General features: G+C 48.9%; 1 protein-coding gene across 1 annotated transcript in view; it reads right to left on the bottom strand.

The window, feature by feature from the left end:
- ADSS2 (adenylosuccinate synthase 2) overlaps positions 1-24,333 on the bottom strand; it is an 888,588-nt gene that overhangs the window by 340,949 nt on the left and 523,306 nt on the right. The gene's annotated exons all lie outside the window — the stretch shown is intronic.

Genomic DNA, 24,333 nt, shown 5'->3' with positions numbered 1-24,333 from the left:
AAGACTATTCCCAGGGACTCCTGTAATAGCAAGGGGATCCGGCCACCCTAAAGTATGGTGACACTCCTCGCAGCTTCACTGCTGTTTGTGCTGACCAGTTACGAGAAGTCCGGGCTTTACCATACTCCGCCTACATATGCACACTCCACTAGGTCCCAACAGCGGTTGTACAGGAATCTGAAGGAAGCCAAAAATGAGAACATTGATGTACCAGTTTCCGTGACTTCACTGCTCCTGATTACCAAGGTATGTGGCATCTGGGGGCGCCCTGTGATGCAGCACTACCTTGCCCTGCGCAACGGCATGGCTCCGTGTTTCTCAATGCAAATGTTGTTACAAGCCACCCCTCTGATCATGCCTGTACCATCCCGACCCACTGCCAGTGGTCAATCGCCCTCTACATCCATTCACTGTTTGTACATCTGTGGCATCACCCTCCTTCTCAGGATAAAGCTACTTTTGTTGTGTGAGCACCTCCCAGCCGTTCTCCAGTCCTGGGCTGCAAGCGTGTCTCTCCGAGCTTGCTCCTTCAGTCCACTGGATCTCTTATGAAGTTCTGCCGCCCCCGCTCTGATTGTTCCAGCGGCTGCTTGCTACACCGTATCAGCGCAGGTGCTCTACAGACGCGAGGGCTGTAGCCGTGTGCTCAGACCGCTCCTGCCTCCAAATGCCGTAATAGACAGCTGTTCTTGCCGGCCCGCTCCGATTATTGAGCGGCCGCTTGCTACAGTATATCGACCCCGATGCTACGCAGACGCTGGGGTCGTAGCCATGTGCCACTCCTCCCGTGGGACAGCAGCGCTCGTATGCGCGTCTCCCACAGCTGTGAAAACAGCCGTTCTTGACCGGCTTTGGGGTCAATCCTTCTACGGAGCCTCACCTCTGCGTAGTGGGCACCACGCACACACCGCTCCGTTGTGGGTTCAGACGTAAAAGCCCTACTTGGCTTCTATCACCATATAGGGGCACTGCCGTGTGCTTCCCTTCCTTGCTGGGCACGAATACCGCCCTCACTCTCTGTAGTCGTGGAGCCGGCTCTTCGCGATGGGTTCCTTTGTTCTTGTGTTCAGGCCGCCATTTTGTTTCGTCTCGTGTCCTGGGCCACCGTAGATCCCGTAATATGCAGAACTTTGTTCACACACGTTCTGTGGGCATCAGATTCTCAACGAGTGCACTCCATATATTCACATGCATGTACATGCGTTTTCAGCTATCCCAGGCACCTGCATGTGCACTTTTCTGGACTGATCACTGCAGGATTGGCGGAGCCCCTCATGGAACACGTCTCCTCACATGGCCTCGTAGCCACGGACACCCACGCATTTTCTTATAGTTAACCTAATCCCCGCACATTGCAACTCATACATACCAAATTTTTATCAATCATTAGGGTAGAAATTGGATATGAGCATTGTAAAACGACAAATCGGTAACCAGGGATCTCGATCACGGACCCAACGATCATTACTGTTTAGCACAAGTCCATCTCAGCAAAATCTTACACTCTACTCCTTCCCTGCCTGCCAAGCATTTTTAACAGAACTCCCATCCCATCCCACCACCACCCACATCCCCCCCCAAACAGAGGAATGACAACCAAATAACTAACCAACAAAAAGCAAAACAACAGCATCAACGCCTTGGGGCCTGCGAGCTGGCCTGGCAGCAATGCTCCGAACCGGGGACCAATTAAGGATAGAGATGGTGCTTAGAACAATCACTGAGTGGGACAGGTGGACCATCATGACGATGAGGCGTAATCATAATTAAACCAAGTTCACCAATTTGCACATGACTGAAAATATGGACCTCCTGACCGCGGGGAACGGGGATCATCAGGACCCAGGTGCGATCATCCAGGAAAATGTTTGTCAATAAACTTGGAGGCCTCTTCTGGAATTGTAGAGAAGAAGACCTGATTAGAGAGCTCAAGCCTCAGTTTGGCAGGATACAGCATAGAGTATTTGACCCCCAGTTCACACAGCCTTTTTTTTTGCTGCCAGGAAGGTCTTGCATTCCTGCTGCGCAGCCACCGAAAAATCAGGGGATAAAAGGATCCTGGAGGAGCCCAGGAAGAGATCTCCCTTGGCTCTCGCCGCTCTGAGGAGTGCATCACGATCACGAAAATTTAGGACCCTTGCAATGATAGTTTACGGGGGTGCATCAGGTTGTGGCGAGAGTTTTGGGGAATCCAATAGCGTCAGCAGGGTATGCTGAACATAGTCTTCCATGGGCTCTTTAATTCCGCCCTCTGGGACCCCAATTATGAAAATATTGTTGTGTCTAGAGTGCGATTTGAGGTCTTTGTTCTTTTTGGCGACCTCGAGAACTTGTCTAGAAAGTGTGGAGACTTCCGCCCGGAAGGAACCCAAGTCCTCTACTGTGGCTCCCACTCCTGTCTCCATTTCGGCAACCCGATAATCAGTCTTCTCCATTTGGGCTTTGATTGACGATATGGTGCCATTCATATCATCCAGTTTAGAATGTAGGGCGGTAAACTCCTCAGGCATAAAATCCATAACTTTCTCCGGCTCTGCAGTTTCAGGAGGCATTGAAGTGGTGGGCTCTGGTTCCGGAATATCAACAGATGGTTTAGCCAGTGTTTTTGTAAACATGTTGATGGAGCTCTGTTTTTTTCCCTGCGCCTTTAGTCATGGTCAGAAGAGAGACAGCCGCTGAAAAACTGGACCATATGAGAGGGGCTAAGTGCTGCACAGGGTAGGTCCAGCGTCACCGCCCGAGGGCAGTGGCCAATTGGGCGGTCGAGAGCGACCGTTGTGCCACTTAGTAGATCTTGAGTGTTGTAGTCGACCCAGATGTAACATGTGAATATGGGTTCGAGCAATATGTATCCGACCCATCTAGCTGACTGGGATATGGGGGCATGGCGACACATTATGTAGAGCACAACAAGGTACTGCATCCAGGACCCCAATAAGGAGCATACGCAGTGTTTCCCAGGGACCGCGGGTGTATAGGAGGTCACCAATCAGGCGGGTCCAAACATGGTCAGGCTGGATGAGGCAACCCACTGTAAGTGTGACCATGCAGGCACCGGGGCTAAGTAAGGTGGCCTCTCCCACTTCCAGCAGCTGGCGACAAAGTAAGTAGGTAACACCAAAATCGGGCATAGGCCAATCCGTGTAGGACGGGTCACTGTACTGTGAGTTCAGTAGGTGGAAATATAGCTGATCAAATCAAGTGTTGCCCCAGGTAAGATGTATAGTATGGAGCTCACCTGCACCAGGCATCCATCACAGAGACAAAGCAAACCATCAATCCCTCTCCAGCAGGACCCAAACAGATCTCCCACAGGGGCAGTGTCACATGAGGAGTGCAGTGAAGATGGTGATGTAGCAAGTGATGTTGATCCGGTCGGTAGCGCAGACCCACGACTGTATGGACTGTGGCCTCTCACGTATGAAAGGATGCGGTGAGGTCCCCGCTGACTGAGGGCACCAGAAGAGATAGCAAAGGAGTGGCCGAGCACCTTCCAATGAAGGGAAGCTGGGTCTAGGGCGTGTGCGGGGCCCCAACCGGAGGAGGGAGCATGCAGTCAGGCCGCTGCTAGTAGATGCCGGCCCACTGGGGTGCGTGTATCATGGAAGTCAGTATGGATCAGGGCACCATCAAACTTAAATCAGGCTATTAAATACTATACTGCGAAGTTTGCAGATGTAGTGTCCAGCAACAAAGGGGTGCAGCATTCAAAGTACCGCTGGTGGCTGCGTCCCCGGGACTCACCGCTCAAACGTAGCTGCAGCGGCTTGAACACGCGGCCCACAGGGCACCGCGAACCCCGCCACACCAACGCAGAAGAGCAGGATCAGGTGCGGTCGATGGTGCATCCACCCCAGCACGTTTCACTCCCATCAGGCAGCCATCCGCAGGATCAGGAGTATGGGGCAGTCGCTACCACACAACAGGCGCTCGATCTTGCTCGAACCAAGTCCACGGATCGATCTCCCACCTGATTCATGTGGGCATGCATTCTTGTAATCTCGTGATGTCAGTCACCATGACACACAGTTCCAGAACTTTCCCTGTGCAAAATATAGGCTTGCTCATGGAAAAACCAAACTCTCTCTGAGATGCTCCCTGCTCGCTCCTACCCCTCCCTTGGAGCCCTCTCTGCGCGAAAGCACTGGAATGTCCTTATCAGCGTGTGGGCAAGACCGTACCAGGCCTTCTCAGGGAAACAGGATTTGTTTACGAAGCCATGCAGGGCTACAGTTAGAAAGGCAGAATATTCTAAGAGAAGCCGAGATGAATTAACCCCATGTGAGCAAGCTCTAAAAGGCATGCACTCATAGCTTAGTGCCCATAGCGCTTCAAAGATCTAAGCGCTATATAGGTGCTATAATGCTCCAAACCCTCCAATAATGTCTCTATTAGCTACAGAACTGGGGGCTTCGGCCCTGCCTGTCTATCTACAATGCATAATGTGACCTACCACCCCTACTAGGCCTGCATATTCCTTGTAGCTCGCTAGTGCATAATTGAGGCGCTACTTTCAGCATTTAGCATTACTTTCAGCATTTACTTTCAGCATTTCTTTCAGCATTTAGCACATACTTTGAATAAACTATTGGCTTTCAGCGGCTAATGCTGTCATCTAAAGCCCTGATTGGCAAATTGGCACTTTGTATATCACGACAGCAGTCACCAGTGGGCTCAACCGCCAGAGATCCAAAGAGGCGGGCTCGTCTAGGAGGCAGGACCCTCCCCCATAGCAGGCCCTGCACCCGCGGCGTCACCCTACGCAGCGGGCTGCTCTCGCTGGAGTCGAGGGATGGGTCCGGGGTCTGCCAGCACTCGGCCAGCCTTATTTAGCAATATCTCTGACCAGGAGTCGGGGCTCGGCGCCAGAGTTGGATGTTGTGTGTAGGAGGATATCCACCTCAGTCCCCTAAATTTGCTTCGTTGAAAGCACCACACAGCAGCACATATGCTCAAGGATGTGGTTCCCATGACAGAGCTCGCTCTTCAGGCAGCCATTTCCAACCACGTGCAACAGCGCCCCCAGGCAGATTATATTTACACTTATAATTTAATTAACATTCTAATTATAAAAATAGTGTGTAAAATGATAAGTATGTACGGTCTAGTTTACATCCCTGTTTACAAAGCCTGTCTCTGTGATAATCCAGACAGGTATTTAACTTTATGTAGCACTTCATGATATGATAGGATTGTTTATTTATATAGCGCCTATACACAATGTGTTTCAAAGCGCTTCAAGGCAAGGGAGGGAACAAGGGAAAATACAACCACATTCTTACAGGCCATGAAGAGTAAGGATGTGAAATTAACTATCGTACTCGGCCTGACGACATTTTAGATAGTGCAAGAGCTGAGACATAGATAAGGAAGGGAGGGGGAGAGTGGGAAGGAAATGGAAACAGACAGGTGACTACCGTACTAGGCCTGACGACATTTCTGGTAGAGCCGGAGAAAAACAAAAGGTGAGGGAGAGGGGTTGTTACGCAGCTGTTGGTCGTGCAGAGTATGGGCTATCCCTCTGTTCCCAAGTATCAGACTGACAACCACAAGAATACCGCCAGAGTGATGCTTAGGACCAAAGAAGGTAGTCCGTGGAGCCAGGACTCAGGAACAACCGGAAAAACCCCTGGAGCGCTGTAAAGGAAGGTATAAGGTTATGTAACTGTTCAATATGCAAAATCTCGTACATACAACCAAGACCCGATATACCTGTGCATGCTGGAGCGTTGTGTATGCTGGAGCGTTGTGTATGTTGGAACGTAGTCCCAAGGAGTCGGAGGCAGACGTTACCAGGGGGGGGAGACAGACGTGGCGGCAGAGACAGGCAGGTGACCACCCAGGACGGGGTCTTCGTAGCAAGAAAGGTAGCGAGTAGCAGAAGTGTGTCCAAGGGGATAGACACAAGGCAGTCCGTAGGCAAAGCGTAGGTCGGCGTTGATGGATCCAAATTCCAAGGCAGAGAGGAGTGAGACACGAGGCAGTCCGTAGGCAAAGCGTAGGTCGGCGTTGATGGATCCAAATTCCAAAACAGAGAGGGGTGCGACACGAGCAATCCGTTGGGCAAGATAGTTCATCAACCAATAATCCACAGTTCCAAGGTAGACAAAGCAGACAAGGGTTAGGCACTGAGCAGTCCGTTAGACAGAGCAGGGGTCTGGCGAAGCAAGAAGACTTGAAAACGAAGCGCAAGCAACACGTGATCCAGAGAACAGCTGTGAAGCAACGTTTTCCGTAACCGGGCTCCTTTTAACCATGGAAAGGAACCACGTGACCATTATCACGTGACACGTATACCCAAGCGTTGAGAGTTGCTAGGCAACGAGTCACGTGTTCCGGGCTGCGCTGAGTCGCGCAGTTCTTCGTGCGTATCTGTGATGGAGTCGCCAGTTCTTTTGCCACACACATGAAGGGCGATAAACCCCAGTCCTGCCAAGCATGCCACGTCGTGCCCCATAGCGCGACACAAGATAAGGTAATGAGGTACCCCTGTCGGGACGTGTGTGTTTGGGTGCTGGATGGGAAGAGGCTAGAGACGTGGGGGGGCGTGTCTCTGTAGGAAGAGTCGCAGCTCGTGCGGGGAGCGGTGTAACAGACTCCCCCCGCAACGACCCACGACCCCGTGGGCAAGACGGGTTATCCTTATGGAACTGCGCCACCAGAAGAGGGGCCTGGACGTCATGGGAGGGAACCCAGGACCGGTCTTCGGGACCATAACCCAGCCAGTCCACCAGGTACTGTAGACGGCCTCTATGGAAGCGGGATCCGAGGATGGCACTGACCTCAAAAACGTCCTGGGAAGACACAGAAACCGGGGCGGGAGGAACAAGGATGCGAGTGGAAGCAAGGAACGGTTTGAGGAGGGAGATATGGAAAACCGGGTGGATCCGCCAAGCACGCGGTACAGTCAGGCGTAGGGCCACAGGATTAAGTATACCGGCGATCCGATAGGGGCCCACAAAGCGGGGCAACAACTTGCGACAACCAGGGATTCGCAGGTGTCTGGTCGACAACCATACCCGATCGCCCACATGATACACCGGCGCCTCAGCCCGCCTACGGTCCGCTTTGGCCTTCATCACCGCCTGAGCCTCGCGGAGGTGGACCAGAGTCTGTGCATGGACCCCCGCTAAATCACGCACGCAGGCGTTAGCAGCGGGAGTGGCCGAGGAAAGGTCAGGGAGCGGTAGAGCGCGAGGATGCTGCCCGTACAGAGAGTAGAAAGGGGAGAACCCAGTGGCCGAATGACGGGAATTATTGTATGCAAACTCAGCCAGATAGAGCAGCTTGAACCAAGAGTCCTGGTACTGGAGGGACAGACAGCGCAGGTACTGTTCTAGGGCTTGGTTAACCCTCTCCGTCTGCCCATCGCTTTCAGGGTGGTACGCTGAAGAGAAGTGTGCATCGATCTTCAGAAGCCTGGTAAGAGCGTGCCAGAAGCAGGACGTGAACTGGGATCCCCGGTCTGATATGATGACATGTGGTAAACCGAAAAGACAGAAAACCGTTTTGAAAAACAGGCGAGCTAGTGTTGGGGCCGATGGAATGCCTGTGCAGGGAACAAAACGGGCCATTTTAGTGTATGAGTCAACGACAACCCATATGGTATCGTAACCCTGTCTGCGAGGTAGATCAGTAATGAGGTCCATCGAAATGGTGTGCCACGGCCTGGGAGGTATGGGTAATGGTAGGAGCAACCCCAATGGTCGTCCTCTACGTGTTTTACATTGTGCGCATATGGAACACGTGTTTACATAACTTTCTATGTCCTTCCTCATGGATGGCCACCAGCACCAGCGTTGTAGCAATTCAAGGGTGCGTTGTTGCCCGGGATGGCCGTTAATGGCCGCATCATGCGACCATGCCAGCGCTTGGTTGCGTGCATCGCATGTAGGAAGGAATAGCTTGCCCTGAATGAAAGGGAGCCCATCCTGGAGAGTGATGTCCCATTCCGTGAGCGTATGGGGATGTTGAGAAACCCATTCTCTAATGGCAGTGAGCATGAGTGGTGAGGGCGTACATAAGCAGACAACATGGCCTTTCCCTAATAAGGTGTCTGGGAACGAAACTAAGGACTCACCACCGGGAGATCGGGACAAAGCGTCAGCCTTGCCATTGGTGAGGCCTGGTCTGTGTTTCACAACAAAATCGAAGGCAGCAAAAAACAAGTGCCAGCGTACCTGCCGACTATTTACGCACTTCAGGGAGGCCAGGTCTTGCAGGTTTTTGTGGTGTGTATAAACCACCGTTTGGTGTTTTGCCCCCATGAGGTGGTGTCTCCATGTCTGGAGGGCGTCCTTGATGGCCAGCAGTTCTTTCTCGGTTACCGTGTAGTGAGTTTCGGCTGTTGAGAACTTCCGAGAATGATAGGCCACCGGATGTAACCGGTCCGTGGCTGGGCATGGCTGGGACAACACCGCACCTAGTGCAAATGAAGAGGCATCCGCTTCCAGAACGTAGGGGAGGTCGGGATCGGGGTGTTGTAGGACCGGGGCAGAAGTAAACCTGGATTTGAGTGCCTCGAACGCCCTTTGCTGCGTGGGGGTCCAAGAGTACGGGGCAAGAGGACTGGTCAGAGCGGTCAGCGGAGAAACGATGGAAGAGAAGCCGGCGATGAACCGCCGGTAGAAATTAGCGAAACCAAGAAAGGATTGAAGTTGTTTAACATTAGTCGGAGTCGGCCATTCCATGACAGCACGAACCTTGGACTGGTTCATGGACAAGCCTCCGGGGGAGATGTGGAAGCCTAGGAACTCCACTTCCTTTGAATGAAAAACGCATTTCTCCGGTTTGGTGAACAGAGCGTTCGCTTTAAGACGAGAGAGGACCTCTCTGACATGAACGATGTGTTCCTCTAAGGAGGGAGAAAAAACCAATATATCGTCCAGGTATACCACTACGTAGGTATCCAAGACGTCGGAGAACACGTCATTGATAAACCGCTGGAAAGTTGCGGGAGCGTTGCAAAGCCCAAAGGGCATTACGGTGTACTCAAATAACCCTTGCCGAGAGCAGAATGCCGTCTTCCACTCATCCCCACGTCGCATACGGATCAGGTTGTAGGCCCCTCTTAGGTCTAATTTGGTAAAAACGGTAGCCCTGGATAACCTGTCCAGCAGTGTGGAGATGAGGGGGAGAGGGTACCTGTTTTTTATGGTAACGGCATTCAGCTTCCTGTAGTCCACACATGGACGCAAATCGCCTTCCTTTTTCGGCACAAAAAATATCGGGCTGGCAGCAGGGGAACATGATGGACGAATGTGACCCAATTGCAATGCCTGCTGGATGTATTCATTGAGGGCCTGCTCCTCTGATTGGGACAATGAGTAGATCCTCCCCCTGGGTATAGGCGCATCCGTAACCAAATCAATCGGGCAGTCGTATGGTCTATGTGGAGGGAGACCCTCCGCCGTGGCTTTATCAAATACCATGTGGTATTCGTGGTATTCGACGGGGATGTCAGCCAGGACGGCCCCCACAGTATGTGAAGGCCCAGTCTCGGAGGTTGGGTCAGTAATGCGAGTAGCGGTCATGACGCCCAGGATATTGGCAGGAGAGGAGGGCGTATCGCCCTCCACAAGACAAAACTGCTGACACACCTCTGACTCGAACGTGACCTGTCCTGTCCCCCAGTTAATCAACGGGTTGTGTTGTCGCAACCAGGGGATTCCCAAAATGACACCGAATTGTGGCGTGGTAATAAGATCAAACGACAAGGTTTCCCTGTGGGTGCTCTGGATCAATACTTCCAAGGGTGCGGTCTGAAACTGAATGGGGCCGGACGACAAGGACTTGCCGTCAACAGCATGTATGGGTTCTGGGTGTTCTTTTCTGACCAGGGGTAGGTTGAGACGATGGGCCAAGGCGATATCGATAAAACAACCAGTGGCCCCAGAGTCAATCACTATATGGACCATATGTGTGACATCCCTAGTGGGCTTCATGAGGGCCTGGACTATCACTGGTCTGACAGGGCCGAAGGCGGGTTCAGAGGTGCTTGAAGACAGGCTCGCCGGTGCCCCCTGTATCATGGGCGAGCCTTCTGAAAACCCGGGTTTTTGTTCTTAGGGCGTCGGGGGCATTCCCTTACATAGTGCCCGTTTAACCCGCAATAAAAGCAGGCGTTATCCGCCCTCCGGCGTTCGCGTTATGACGGTGTTATCGGGCTTCGGATGCCTCCTATTTGCATGGGTTCGGAAGGGGTGGTGGAAGAGACCTGACCGGACTGGCTAGCGAATGTTGTTTCTGTCCTTCTCTCGGACCTCCTTGCATCTATCTGTAAGGCGAGATCCACCAGGTCTGGAAATACCGAGGGAAGGGCAGGAACCACTGAAAGCGCATCTTTCATGGTGTTACATAAGCCACGGTAGAACACAATCGCCTTTTTCTCCTCCGGCCAGGAAGTCTCGGCGGCGAGCTGGTTATACCGAGCTATGTATTCTATTAACGATAGCTTGCCCTGTGTTAGGTCTAGGAGTTCAAGGTCCCGTGATTGGGCTTTATGATGTGTATTAAAGACCTTGGCCATTTCCGTTGTGAGGAGGTCGAAATCATACAGAGCGGGATGGTCGTTTTCCAGCATTGGATTTGCCCAGGTGGCCGCCACCCCAGATAGATGTGAAAGAAGGAATGCGGCCTTTGTGACTGAATCAGGGAAAGCCAAGGGTCTGCACAAAAAGTGGAGTTTACATTGATTAATGAAGGTTCGGTATTTCCGGGGGTCTCCCTGGTAGCGTTCTGGGGCAGCAAGAGGAACGGGTGTCGGAAACAACAAAGGAGTGGGTGCAGAGGCCGGGATAGGTGCTGGCTGTTCCGAGGGGCCGGAGTCCCCGAATTCGGTGTCTGGGGGTAATGGGTAACGCGTGCTCTGTAAGGCATCAAGACGGTCATGTATGGCTGTTGTAGCGGCTGCCATGTCGGTCCTGAGGGCCGCTACTGCTTGCATCAAAGCGGTCACTGGGTCCCCGGTGGAGGGATTCATACTCTGGATGACCAAAAGGCTTCACAGTCTGTTACGCAGCTGTTGGTCGTGCAGAGTATGGGCTATCCCTCTGTTCCCAAGTATCAGACTGACAACCACAAGAATACCGCCAGAGTGATGCTTAGGACCAAAGAAGGTAGTCCGTGGAGCCAGGACTCAGGAACAACCGGAAAAACCCCTGGAGCGCTGTAAAGGAAGGTATAAGGTTATGTAACTGTTCAATATGCAAAATCTCGTACATACAACCAAGACCCGATATACCTGTGCATGCTGGAGCGTTGTGTATGCTGGAGCGTTGTGTATGTTGGAACGTAGTCCCAAGGAGTCGGAGGCAGACGTTACCAGGGGGGGGACAGACGTGGCGGCAGAGACAGGCAGGTGACCACCCAGGACGGGGTCTTCGTAGCAAGAAAGGTAGCGAGTAGCAGAAGTGTGTCCAAGGGGATAGACACAAGGCAGTCCGTAGGCAAAGCGTAGGTCGGCGTTGATGGATCCAAATTCCAAGGCAGAGAGGAGTGAGACACGAGGCAGTCCGTAGGCAAAGCGTAGGTCGGCGTTGATGGATCCAAATTCCAAAACAGAGAGGGGTGCGACACGAGCAATCCGTTGGGCAAGATAGTTCATCAACCAATAATCCACAGTTCCAAGGTAGACAAAGCAGACAAGGGTTAGGCACTGAGCAGTCCGTTAGACAGAGCAGGGGTCTGGCGAAGCAAGAAGACTTGAAAACGAAGCGCAAGCAACACGTGATCCAGAGAACAGCTGTGAAGCAACGTTTTCCGTAACCGGGCTCCTTTTAACCATGGAAAGGAACCACGTGACCATTATCACGTGACACGTATACCCAAGCGTTGAGAGTTGCTAGGCAACGAGTCACGTGTTCCGGGCTGCGCTGAGTCGCGCAGTTCTTCGTGCGTATCTGTGATGGAGTCGCCAGTTCTTTTGCCACACACATGAAGGGCGATAAACCCCAGTCCTGCCAAGCATGCCACGTCGTGCCCCATAGCGCGACACAAGATAAGGTAATGAGGTACCCCTGTCGGGACGTGTGTGTTTGGGTGCTGGATGGGAAGAGGCTAGAGACGTGGGGGGGCATGTCTCTGTAGGAAGAGTCGCAGCTCGTGCGGGGAGTGGTGTAACAGGGGTGCAGAAAGGGAGGGACAAAACAAGCGACTATCATACTAGGCCTGACGACATTTCAGATAGTGCTGGAGGCGTGGTGGGGAGGAAAAAACAGTAATGGGAGGGTGGAGGAAACAGACGAGGTTGCTATCATATTAGGTCCAGGGACAATTCTGATAGAGTAAGTGCATAGAAGAAAGTAAGGGGAGGAGATAGGAAAAGGGAGAAGGGAAAGGAGGAGAGAAAAGAGAGTAAGCAGTCAAAAAGAGTGGAGAAGCAAGAGTGGAGAGCGAATACAATTGCAGAAGTCATTAGTAACACATAATGTTGCAAGCCAGGATACAAGATGAAGATGGGAACAGCATGATTCAGGGCCACCATGAGTACAAGATGCAAAGAAAGTCCAGCATGAGAGTTGAGAAAGAGTGACGCACAGTGAATGAATGAAGTCCATAAAAGTCAAATCCAGCATTGGCCACAAGACAGTGATGGTGATGGAAGGTACCAGGTGGGCGGGGCTTAGGCCAGGTGACGTAGATCCATTTGCAGCTGCTCCCCATATGCATGGTTTGTCCAACATCTAGGCACTGTGATTATTATACTTCAGTCGATATTCAGCTACCTGACCTCTGAAGGATGTTAGCCAATAAGATAACTCAGCCGTTTGAGCACTGTTCGAATCCCAGCAAGGCCAACTCCTTTCATCCTTTCGAGGTTGATAAAGGAGTACTAACTTCGGTTTGGTGATAATTGTGAGAAATATATTCTATTTACAGTGCTTTGCCAAAACGCTATTTAAATAACAATTAGACCATGAGATTAGGTATAGAATTTAGCATGGAGTCCTTGCCTCTCTGTATTGTACCATGACATTGGCATACAATTAGGTACTAGTTCCAGGAAATGAAGACTTTCATTAAACATCAAAAGATAATTCTGCTATTGAACCTCAAAACACACTTCAGGTTTGCTTTACTATGTATATGGCTATGTTGTTTAAAAAAATGTTCAACACTTATATATACAGGAGAAATCAAATGGCCAGAAATATAATGAAAGGTGCATTGTCACAATGCAGAAAACTGCCACATGTAATGATTTCCATACAGTTTTTTCACAAGTTGGCTGGATGTCACATACATTTTACTCTCTTGCGAAGGAGAAAACTCATTTTTACTCTCTTGGATTTACAATTGCTCCCAAAATTTAAAAATGGGGAGTAAAATACTCCCACCTTAAAATCTTATCTGGAGCACTGGCTTCGACTATATCTGAAATTGTCTTCGAAACCATATCCCAGAACATCTGGGCATGTGAAGAGTCCCACAACAGATTTATACAGTTTGCATCACTTGGCTTGCATTGTGAATATGCGACAAAAGAATTTGGGACACATTTTAGGATTGTAAGTGGTGTATAATACAGGGATGAAATTTAGATTTGTTTACGCTGCCCTTAGATCCTAGTCCAGGTCGCCTGAACAATCCCCACACCAAAGCAGCTTCTATCTAAGCTTAGCTGTGGGTAGCACCGTTATGCCGCAATAAATGAATTACTTAATATAGCGTCAACAATGGCTGGGAAGTGGAGCCAGCCTCAGAAAAGTTCAAAACGTTCTCCCTGTGGGGGCATTGGAAATGTGAAAATCTCATGTACATCATGCCCAAGCCTGTGGTAGACCACCATCTGCAAAGAAAACTGGACACCATTTTCAGCATGATGTGAATGTACGCGGGAGTTGAGGATTCCTGCTTTGCTGCTGCTGCTCTTGTACCGGCCACTTCCATCTCCTGCCTGTTGCTTTAAAATGTCCCAGCTCCCCTGCAGGGGTGAAGCCCGCGGGAGTCAAGGGTGCATGGTGTTGGTGTCCCGCTGGGGGTGTTCGCTTGCCAGAGGGGGCCTGTGTGTTTTCCCCTGATGCTTCATAATTGTGCGCGTCAGTGACGAAGGCTTGCTTGCAAACAACTAGGAGTTGCGCCTTACTGAGAGCTGTTCTTGCCTTCTTTCATCCCACAGCGTGGGACTCTATTGCAGCAATGGACTGAGAGCGGCTACAAACAACAAGGAAGGTAATGTTGATGTTGAAATGCCGCCGTCCGGGCGTTTCGGGGATCCTTGGACACTTGACTCTGTGCTTTCCCTACAATCATCATGCCAGAATTTCCAGCTGTATAGGACATTTCTCAGGAGACTATCCCTCTCCCAGTGTATGGTCCCGGGCTTGACCTGGTACTAGGGTTTGGTGAAACGGAAAATTCTAACTCTAAAAAGGAGCAAGCCAACTTTGAAAGCCAGATCAACTACTTTGATATCCCAGGTTGACGTTGAACCATTAGCCCCTAGTATACCTGATGTTGCTGTCTCTTTTGGGAAAGCCTACCTATTAATCAATGAGATCCACCAGTTTTTTAGTACATCTGGTATATTTGGCACACTCGGTGCCTCAAACACTCTGTCTCATGGGGGGGTGGTAACATTGACCTCAGCAAAGATGCTGCCGCAATTGACGCTGCTCCACCTGTTAATATATCTGATATCCCACCTGGTCTGTTAACCGTGGACCAGAACCAGGAATCTGCGGGGGGAGGTGATGGGGATTGCAAACCCAGCCTTAAAAGTCTCACTGGACACACCTCTGTGCATTAGAAGCACTCCTGGTACGGCCTCCATAATTCGAACTCCTGCACCCAGTAGCCATGGCTTAGTGCAGAACAGAACTCAAGCTGTTTCTTTATCAAAGCCTAAGTAGCAGAAGGGACACCGCAATCGGACCCAGGACATAACCTTACCTCTTAGAGGGTGTGAGGCCATGGCAGTGTTTACAGATTCTATTGATCACATGTCTACCCAAGTGCCCTCCATGTCACCAGTATGCTTGGGTAGTGCACGCGAGGGGAGCCTGGCACATGTACCAGTGGTAATTAATATAACCTATTAGACACTACCCAGCCCACAACCAAATATAGGGGAAGCGTTTAGCATCACTGCTGCAGCTGTAGCTACTGCGGAAAAAGAGAATGTGAGCTCAGGGCTAACAGTGACTTGCCACTGCTGTATCCTAGTGCTGTCTGAAATGGTGTCTGTGAAAAACCTGCTCCTGTCTTTACTGGAAATGGCCGCAAAGAGTAGAAACAGCGAAACTGCCGGTGAATCAGGGGAAATGAGTGGGGTCTCGACCAAGTCAAACGATCAAAAGCTAGCGGCATCCGCCGTGCAAATGACCCATAGTGAATCTTACGACTTCAATAAGGGAGATGGTGGGCACAATCCTGGGTCTAGAATGAAATCAATGAAAGCAGGCGTCCTTAATGGCAATGGGATATTCCAAGGACTGCTGACAGGTGGACCCTCTGGAGGAACCAGGAATCCAGTGCAGTCAATGAATGAGTTGCCCCATGGATTGGTTAAATCATCCTACACACGCATCGGGCTCCCCTCCGCCAGACAATATATCTCCATGGAGTAACCATACCATCAACTAAACAACACAATCCCAAGGAAGCCCTCCAGAATAAATGCCTCCAGTGGCTCCGCTTTGTGAGGGGGGGGGGGGTATAATTTTGTATCCGGGAGCACATTGTGGACTGTAGTAGGGTAGCCACAATGGGGAAGGATGCGCTTGACTCTATTGTGATAAAGTTTCGAGATCCTAAAGTGGCCAGACATATACTGAGTACTAGTAGGCTACGCAATAAAACTGTGCAATCGCTCTGAGCGCATTTCCTTGGGGAGAAATTCCATTGGGGCCAGTCCTTACAGGAGCTAACGCAGCGCCACTCGGGGGTAAGGCCGGTGGGGCCTGCCTTGCCCATGAGCACTAATGGCGGTGCGGCATTACGTAGATTTAACTGTTATTTCTTGTTTTTGCACTGCTCTGAGCAAATTCCAAACTTCGTTATTTTTTGTCTTACGTTATTTCTTAGAAATAATGATTGTCTTGGTTTTGTTATGCAATACTAATAATATGTTTTTTTGTTTACTGATGTGACACTTTTATGGCATTCAGCCGAAATAAAGTTATACTAGAAGAAGAATTTATCATCTGGAAATAGGCTATGAAACGTAGTAATACACACTTTTTACAATTCATACAGAGCTCCAGGGTCATGAGAAACTCCAATATGTACCACACTGTATAGACAAAAGGCTCTGTTGAGATAAGCAGGCGTCTAAGAACCTCATAAAATGTATACATACGACACACCATATTCTGTGTTGCGCATTATCTCTGGATTAGCTACTTAGGTTTAAAACAATGAATTTAAGAGGACTACGTGAAGATCATTCACGTTGAGATGTTCTGGCAGTGAAAACAAGGTCCTGATCAAATAGTGGTATTCCAACCCCAAGGCTTGTTACTTAAAACAGACTCACCAGCGTCTTTTGTACATTCAAGTTATTTAAAATAATTTGCACCAACATTGTCTGTTGTCTATTGACCTTTGTCTGAGAGACACATTATTCAGCTGGTTGGTGTCTGCAGTGATCAATTTCGATATATACTTTAAGGATCATTGTCATCTGCAGCCTACCTTGACCGTTGCTTTACATAACATTTACACATTTACTTATCAATGTTGACTGTTCATGCCCAACGTGCTTAATTGCGCTTTATTAATGCAATGTTCTGTGCCGCGTTGTCTATTTAGACTTGCTATAATGGTGGTGGTCCCCTCATCCATATATTAACACAAGGCTTTACATCCACGATGGCCCATTGTTCCAGCCTTGATCTAGCGTTCTCATTATTGTACACCCTGTATGGAATGTGCTATCTTTTATCGAATAGAACAAAGTTTCATGCAAAACAGTCTCCAGTCATACCCATTCTCTCTCCCCCATATTCGTGTGTTACCTTTCACTCAACTGCTATGCCACCCGACTTCTTTTACTTGTACGGTTTCTATTCATAACAGCTTCTTCCCACAGCCATCTAAAAGGGTTGAATCCACCACCAACAAACATTTGACCAGCGTCCTCTTTAGAACACCTCCTTTCAGGGATAATACATTCAAGAAATCAATTGTCTCTTGCCAATCGTATATCGAAATATAAGAAAACAATTAATGGATTCAATTCGTATACTTAAAAAAAGCTTGTTTCACATGCCCATATATTTTCCACAATTGAGTGAATACCGGCAGTGTGCAGGGTTCTCATCTACAGGTCCTTTCACTAAATGCAAGGGAACTAAATCTTCCACTTAAGAGAAGAAAACATAATATTAGATTACTGTTTTAAGCTTAAATGAGACATTACTCTCCTTCAGGAATTTAAGGTAAGATTGGATCAAGTTAAGAAAATGGATAATTGTTGCATTAGCTATGCTGCCTCCTCTGAAGCATTAGGGTAAATAGGGTTATAACTCTTATATCATAAAACACAAACCTCATTGTATTAAACCAGTAACAGGATAAGGAAGGCAGATGGTTGCTTTGGCATCCGTCCCAAGGCACCATAAATATTCATGTTACAAACATATATGCCCCTAATATACACTATACTACCTTCTGGGAATCAATAAGCAAAACAGATTCTACCCCACCAAATTACTTGATGTTGGCTGGTGGTGATTTTGATATACTGTTGGACCTAATCTTAGACAGACATCCCTCTGTTAAATATAAAATTATGAAATCACATAGAATGCTCCAAAACATTAACTTGAAGTCAATGCAGTTGACGTGGTGATCTTAAAACCTGACTGGTCAAGAATTTAATCAGCAATGCGCTAAACTGATAGGCACCAGCCTTCCAAATAGGAAGAAGCTATAGAGACTACATGACATAATTTTACAAACAACGTTGAATGTAAACAAGATCAGCAACACATTTTTTCTAACAAGCCTACAATTCAAGACAAGGACTGTTGGTTTGGGACACCCTGAAAGATACCATTAGAGGATCTCTAAAAAGCATCTCATTACACATCAACAAAAAAATCTAAGAAACAGTTAGCTGAATTGGAAATTAGCATTAAACATTAGAAAACAACGTAATTCTATAGAACTCTTCTCAAGAATCAAATGTTATAATTTCGAGATTAAAATCCCCAACATAGGAGCATAACAAAATTATCTGCACCAGAGATCACACCTGGATCCAAACCAATAAGAACAATACATTTTGCTTCAATAATAAATCTGGCCCTCTTCGAGCACACTATTTAAAAGAAAGAAAAAGTCGAATTGTGAACTTATAGCATCTGTCAAAATAAAGGATGGCTTGATCTCAATCAGAATAAAAGTACATAGCAGACAGGTTTAAAGAATTGTACTCATAACTATATACCACCATGCTTAAAGAATTTTACTCAAAACTATATACCATGCAAGGGCAAGCCTGATGCAGATTCAATAAGCAGCGACCTAGGCTCCACAAATGCCAACCATCATTCTCAAGTTTACCTAAAGGAAATGCTCACCACCATTGTCATGCTTTCAGTCAATAAAGCCAGAGGCCCTGATGGTTTATCTGCCGTCTTTTACAAAATATTTGCTCATAGCCTTTCACCACACGTCCTATCGGGGGTCTGCAACTTTTGGTTCTCCAGATGTTTTGGACTACAACATCCAATCATCCCTAGGCATCCTAGTCAACGGGGAGAGATCATGGAAGTTGTAGTCCAAAACATTTGGAGAGTTGCAGGTTTCAGAGCCTGTCCCAGATTTATTTCACCATTTTGTAAATAATAGGAAAATCATTGTAGTGTCACTGAGGGTTCAAAAAGACAACACCCAGTGAATTAACAACACATCTTGCTTTTCAATCCAGATTGTGTCGCAGGTGGCTCCAGGAATTCTCCAAGCCCTGGAGACACTTCAAGGGTTTTATATTTGTAGATTGCTCAGTGCCCTATGGTTGTTCGCTCATCTAAAAAGCAGCAATCCTTCTTAGCCTAAGCATCCTTACTCCCCCAGTTTAGTATGAAGAGAATAGTCACCCCCTGCTGTCTAGATTCTGAGTTCTACCTCAGCTGAAAACCTAAAGGCAAAATGTCTTTACTATCTAAACTCCCCCAGGGACTTCCCAGACTGGCCCAAAGTATCCAGTGGTTAGTTATCTAAAAATGTATAGTGGATTGCGTCTTGCAAACACTCTGCCTGATTCGGTCTTCCTCCTCTCCCACACTCCTCTCTCTCTCTCTCTCTCTCTCTCTCCCTGATGTTCTCCTCTTACTACTCTCCTCAGCTCCACCCACCTTCACTTACTCTACTCATTGCATCTTCCCCCTCTGCTCCTCAAATGTCTCTAATTCTGTCTAAACTTGCCCCTACCCTCTGATCTCATGACTCCCTACACTACTCTACCATTCCCCAACTACTGTTACCTCAACTCTACTACTCCTCCCTGCACACTAATACTACTACTCCACCCCACCTTTTGCTCAAACAAACTACTTTCACTCACACAAACAATTTACATTCACTTTCTCTCCTAAGTACACTCTCCACTCTTTCACACACACGCAAAACACAGTACCCTTGCACTCACTAATAAATGCCGCACCTGCTACAAGAATTGCCTCCACACTACTCCAACATACTCTCTCCTGATGATCTCTTGGTCTGCAACCTGCTCCTCCTCCTCCTCTGATCTCACCTGAACAACCTACAACCTCCTGATTCTTTTAACCTCCTCCCTATAATTTGGTTGGTCCGCTGTCCCTGGCCAATCTGGCCCTACTTCCTTGCCCTGCATGTGTCACAAATATTGGTTACAAATAGCGAGCTAAGCCCTACCCCTTTTTGCCTCGCAGGGCTGCTGTGAGGTAGCAATGGTGGCCCACGTTGACATTTCGTGGCCTTGGCATGGCTTCCCCCAAAGTGAGTGAAACCTTGGCATAGGTTTGCTGCGCCAGTGAAAGTCCTAGGCCATTGGCAGCAGTTTCGATACTGCTTTGCGCCCTGACGCTGAAGAGCAGTGTGCAGCTCCGGGGAAAACAGCGTAAGTTCTTAGTTTTCTCTCTCCACCTGAAATCTGCAGCTCTACTTGAAGCGTACGGATCATGTGGGCCATTGCCTCACTGTGAGTTCAAGCAGATAAAGATACACATTTCCCAGCATTTGGAGTCATAGGCATGGGGTGATGAAAACTGGCAATGCACATGAACAAATTGGCACATGAAGAGGGGACAGGAATTGGGGCCCTCCCAACTGCCACTGCCCCTCCTCTCTGGGGTAGGACTGGCTCTGAATTTCTCCCTGGTAGGCCCCTCATCCCAGGCTAAGAGGGGTTCCCATCCAATCTTGAGAAGGTCAGAGTATTGACCTTGTCACAATTGTAAAGATTTCACAAATATGATGGCTAATAGGGTATCCAAAATAATACATATCAAACACCTTTCACAATCTGTATTCATGTGTAGACGCTTGGCTAGGGATAATATTTGTTTGCTTTCTCATTTATTACATCAGGCTCCCAAAATTATATATCCTGCACCTACTGCAGTACTAGATGTTAAAAAAAAGCGTTTTAAAATGTTTCTTGGCCTTTCTTAAGTGTAACTTTGATTCCCAGTTCATCAAAAAGATTATGGACCTGTATTACCACCCGTGTCAATGGATGCAATTCTACTTGAACAGTGCCCATTTTCCCCTTTACCATTAATCATAGCATTGGAACTTTACTCATGAAAGGTGCCAGTAGCGCAATCAGTTAAAAAGTCATCATGCAAAACAGTTATGAAATTTGGGAATGATCATTTTGAAACCTAGTTAAGCTCAGAAGAACAAGTTACTTACGAACTGGTAACGTTTATTTGATTGGATGTTCCTCCAACGTATACCACATCTTTGGCATATAATGTCCACAGCTGTGATACTTCGGAAATTTTTTGGCAGAGGGCGTATGTCCCTCGAAGGCCTCTGTTGAGGGTGACGTCACCGGATGTTATAAATAGGACGCACGGCGCCCGTAGCCTCAGTTTATGTTTTTTCCTCCATAACGTGTGACATGCTTGCACACCATGCTTGCTTGACTGCACATAGCCTTGAGGGAACGCAAGCTGCAATAGCATAGGAAATTCTCCAGAGGGGCAGGCCGGGAGGCGATATGGAATATGTTTGAGGAACATCCAGTCGAAAGAATGTTACCAGTTGGTAAGTAACTTGTTCTTTGAATGGATTGTGTCCTCCAACGTATTCCACATCTTTGAGAGACTCCCAAAGCAGTACCAGAAAATGGAGGAGGGAGAAGAATTTTAAACATCCAATCAGATGGCAGAATAAAGAACCGCTTTACCAAAGGCCATATCTTGACCATGGAGCGTATCCAGGGAGTAGTGTTTGACAATGGTGTGGATAGAAGCCCATGTCTCTGCATCACAAATATTCCAAATAGGAACTCCCGCTGTAGGGCTGTGGAAGTAGCCACGGCCCTAGTGGAGTGAGCTTGCAACCCCTCAGGAGGGTCCTTGCCTGCCAATCTGTAACATTCAGTAATGGTGTGGATAATACACCTGGACAAGGTCTGTTTGGTAACAGCCTTGCCCAATCGGTGACCGGTGTACCCCACAAAGAGTTGATTGTCCACTCTGACCCTGGACATCCTAGAAATATAAAAGCTCAGAGCTCTCCAAGGGTCTAACCTATGGAGTCGCTCCTCTTCCTTATCAGGATGAGGAGGAGGAGGAGAAAGCAGGAAGTACCACTTTCTGGCTTAAATGAAACTCAGACACTATCTTAGGTAGAAAGGATGTATGTACCCCCAGTACAACCCTATCTTTGTGGAACACAGTAAAGGGTTGCTTAGATGAAAGTGCCTGCAATTCACTCACTCTGCGAGCGGATCTAACCGCAACCAAGAAAGGCGTCTTGAAAGACAACAGTTTTAAAGGACAAGAGTGCAAAGGCTCAAACGGAGCACCCACAGGAATTTCAAGACCAAATTCAGATCCCATACCGGCACCTGAAACGGGGACGGCGGGAACACATTAGTGAGCCCTTTTAGAAATTGGGAAATCAAAGGAATCGTAAAATACCATTCTACAGACGAGCGCTTGAAGATAGACAGCACCGCCAGGTAACCTTTAATGGTACCTACTTGAAGACCACTGTGGGCCAAAGAAAGCAAGAAAGACAAAACCATGGGAATGGAACACTGAAAAGTATCGACATCGTGTCCTATGCACCAGTCGCAAAACATACGCCAACGGTACAGGGATTTGGTTGCTGGCCGCCTGGCCGGAAGCAACACCTCCATCACGTCATCCGGGAGGTCCCAATCCTTATATCTCAACATTTCAGATACCAAGCGTGAAGGTTGAGAGTCTTGACCTCTGGATGGAGAACCCTACCCCCCCTCTCGCGATAGAAGATCCTCTCCGTAGGGAAGACGATGTGGAGGGCAGATGGACATTTCTAGAAGGGTCGGGTACCACGCTCTCCTGGCCCAATCCGGAGCAATGAGGATCATGTGGGATCCGAACCTCTGCAACCTACTTAGCACCTGAGGAATGACGGGGACCGGAGGAAACGCGTACAGAAGTGGGAATGACCAATCCACGACAAACGCGTCCCCTAAGGCTCCTCTCGGAGGAAATTCCCTCGAGCAGAATCTCTCGCACTTCCGGTTGGAACTGGTCACAAACAGATCCACTTGTGGGGTTCCCCAAATGGCAAAGATCTCCAGAAGGACTTCCTGAGCCAACTCCTACTAGTGAGAGATCGTGCTCTGCCTGCTCAGAGCATCCGCCGCCGCATTCTCCTCTCCAGCCAGATGAACTGCCGAGAGTGAAATACCTTGCTGGATTGCCCAGAACCAGAGCTGCATTGCCTCTCTGCACAACGGGAGTGACCCTATCCCCCATTTTTTGTTGAGGTAATGCATGGCCACTGTGTTGCCTGTCATAATCAGGACACTCTTCCCCAGCACAGACGGCAGAAAAGCCTTTAGGGCCAGCCTGGTGGCTCTCAGCTCCAACAGGTTGATGTGGAGTTTGGATTCCGACAGAGAGCAACGACTGCTGGTAGTCAGATCGTCGGCATGAGCCCCCCATCCTGTGAGTGAGGCGTCCATCACCACCATCACCTCCGGCCAAGGTTGCCAAAATGGCTCCCCCTTCATCAGATTCCCTTCGCTGGCCCACCACGGAAGATCCTGCGAGACCGAGAGTGGAACCTGAATGGGATCCGACAACCTGCCTGAGAATTGGGACCACTGCCTCTTGAGAACCCATTGCAGGGATCTCATCCCCAGTCTGGCCTCTGGCACCAGAAACATGCAGGATGCCATGAGGCCGAGCAAATTTAAGAATACGAAAGCCGGAAGACTCTGGGACTGTTGAAATTTGTCCACCATCTGCACAATGTGATGAGCCCTCACCTTGGGAGGCGAGTACTTTCCCAAGGACGTGTCCAACACAGCCCCGTTGTACTGGAGCCGTTGAGAAGGTGTCAGATGCGACTTCTTGAAATTGAGGGTGAAGCCCAGCTTGTGGAGGGAGCGGCAGGTGAGGCTGAGATGATCCATAGCTTGCTCAGGAGAACGTGCTCGGATCAGCCAGTCATCCATGTAGGGGTAGACGTGAATCGCCCCTCGCCTGAGATACACTTCCACCACCACCATTAGCTTGGTGAAGACCTTCGGGCGGAGGTCAATCCGAATGGCAGGACCCGAAACTGAAAGTGTGAGCTGCCAGCCGCAAACCTCAGGTACTTTCTGTGCTTTGAATGAATCGCCATATGAAAGTAAGCATCCTGTAGGTCCAGAGACACCAACCAATCTTGAAGTCGTAGGGCCTGAAGGACCTGAGAAAGAGTGACCATCTTGAACTTGTCCTTCCTGAGGAACTTTTTCAACCAACGCAAGTCCAAATGGGTCTCAGTCCCCCATCTTTCTTTGGAATCAAAAAATATGGGAAATACCATCCCTCGTTTCCCTCCGCTACAGGCACTAGTTCTATAACGCCTTTCTCCAGCAGGGTCAAGATTTCCTGCACAAGGAGCAGATCCGGAAGCTTCAAAGAGAGACTCCCTGGTGGATTGTCGTGAGGCCGCTTTAGGAAGGGAAGGCAGTAGCCGTGGGCTATTGTATCCAGAACCCATGCATCCGAAGTAATAGCTGCCATTCTTCGAGATGCCGAGACAGTCTGCCCCCAACCGGCGAACAATGGAACATGGCCTCAATGCTGTTTTGGAGCGGCTGTTGCAACGCCTGAAGGCAACGAGGCAGCTGCTTGAGCGGCTTTGGCACCTCTATTTCCCTGACCACCACAGGTACTTTTTTGT

This window comes from Ambystoma mexicanum, chromosome 4q, assembly GCF_040938575.1.
Source record: "Ambystoma mexicanum isolate Mex_15411 chromosome 4q, UKY_AmexF1_1, whole genome shotgun sequence".
NCBI lineage: Eukaryota > Metazoa > Chordata > Amphibia > Caudata > Ambystomatidae > Ambystoma > Ambystoma mexicanum.
This window is presented reverse-complemented; position numbering and strand designations above follow the sequence as displayed.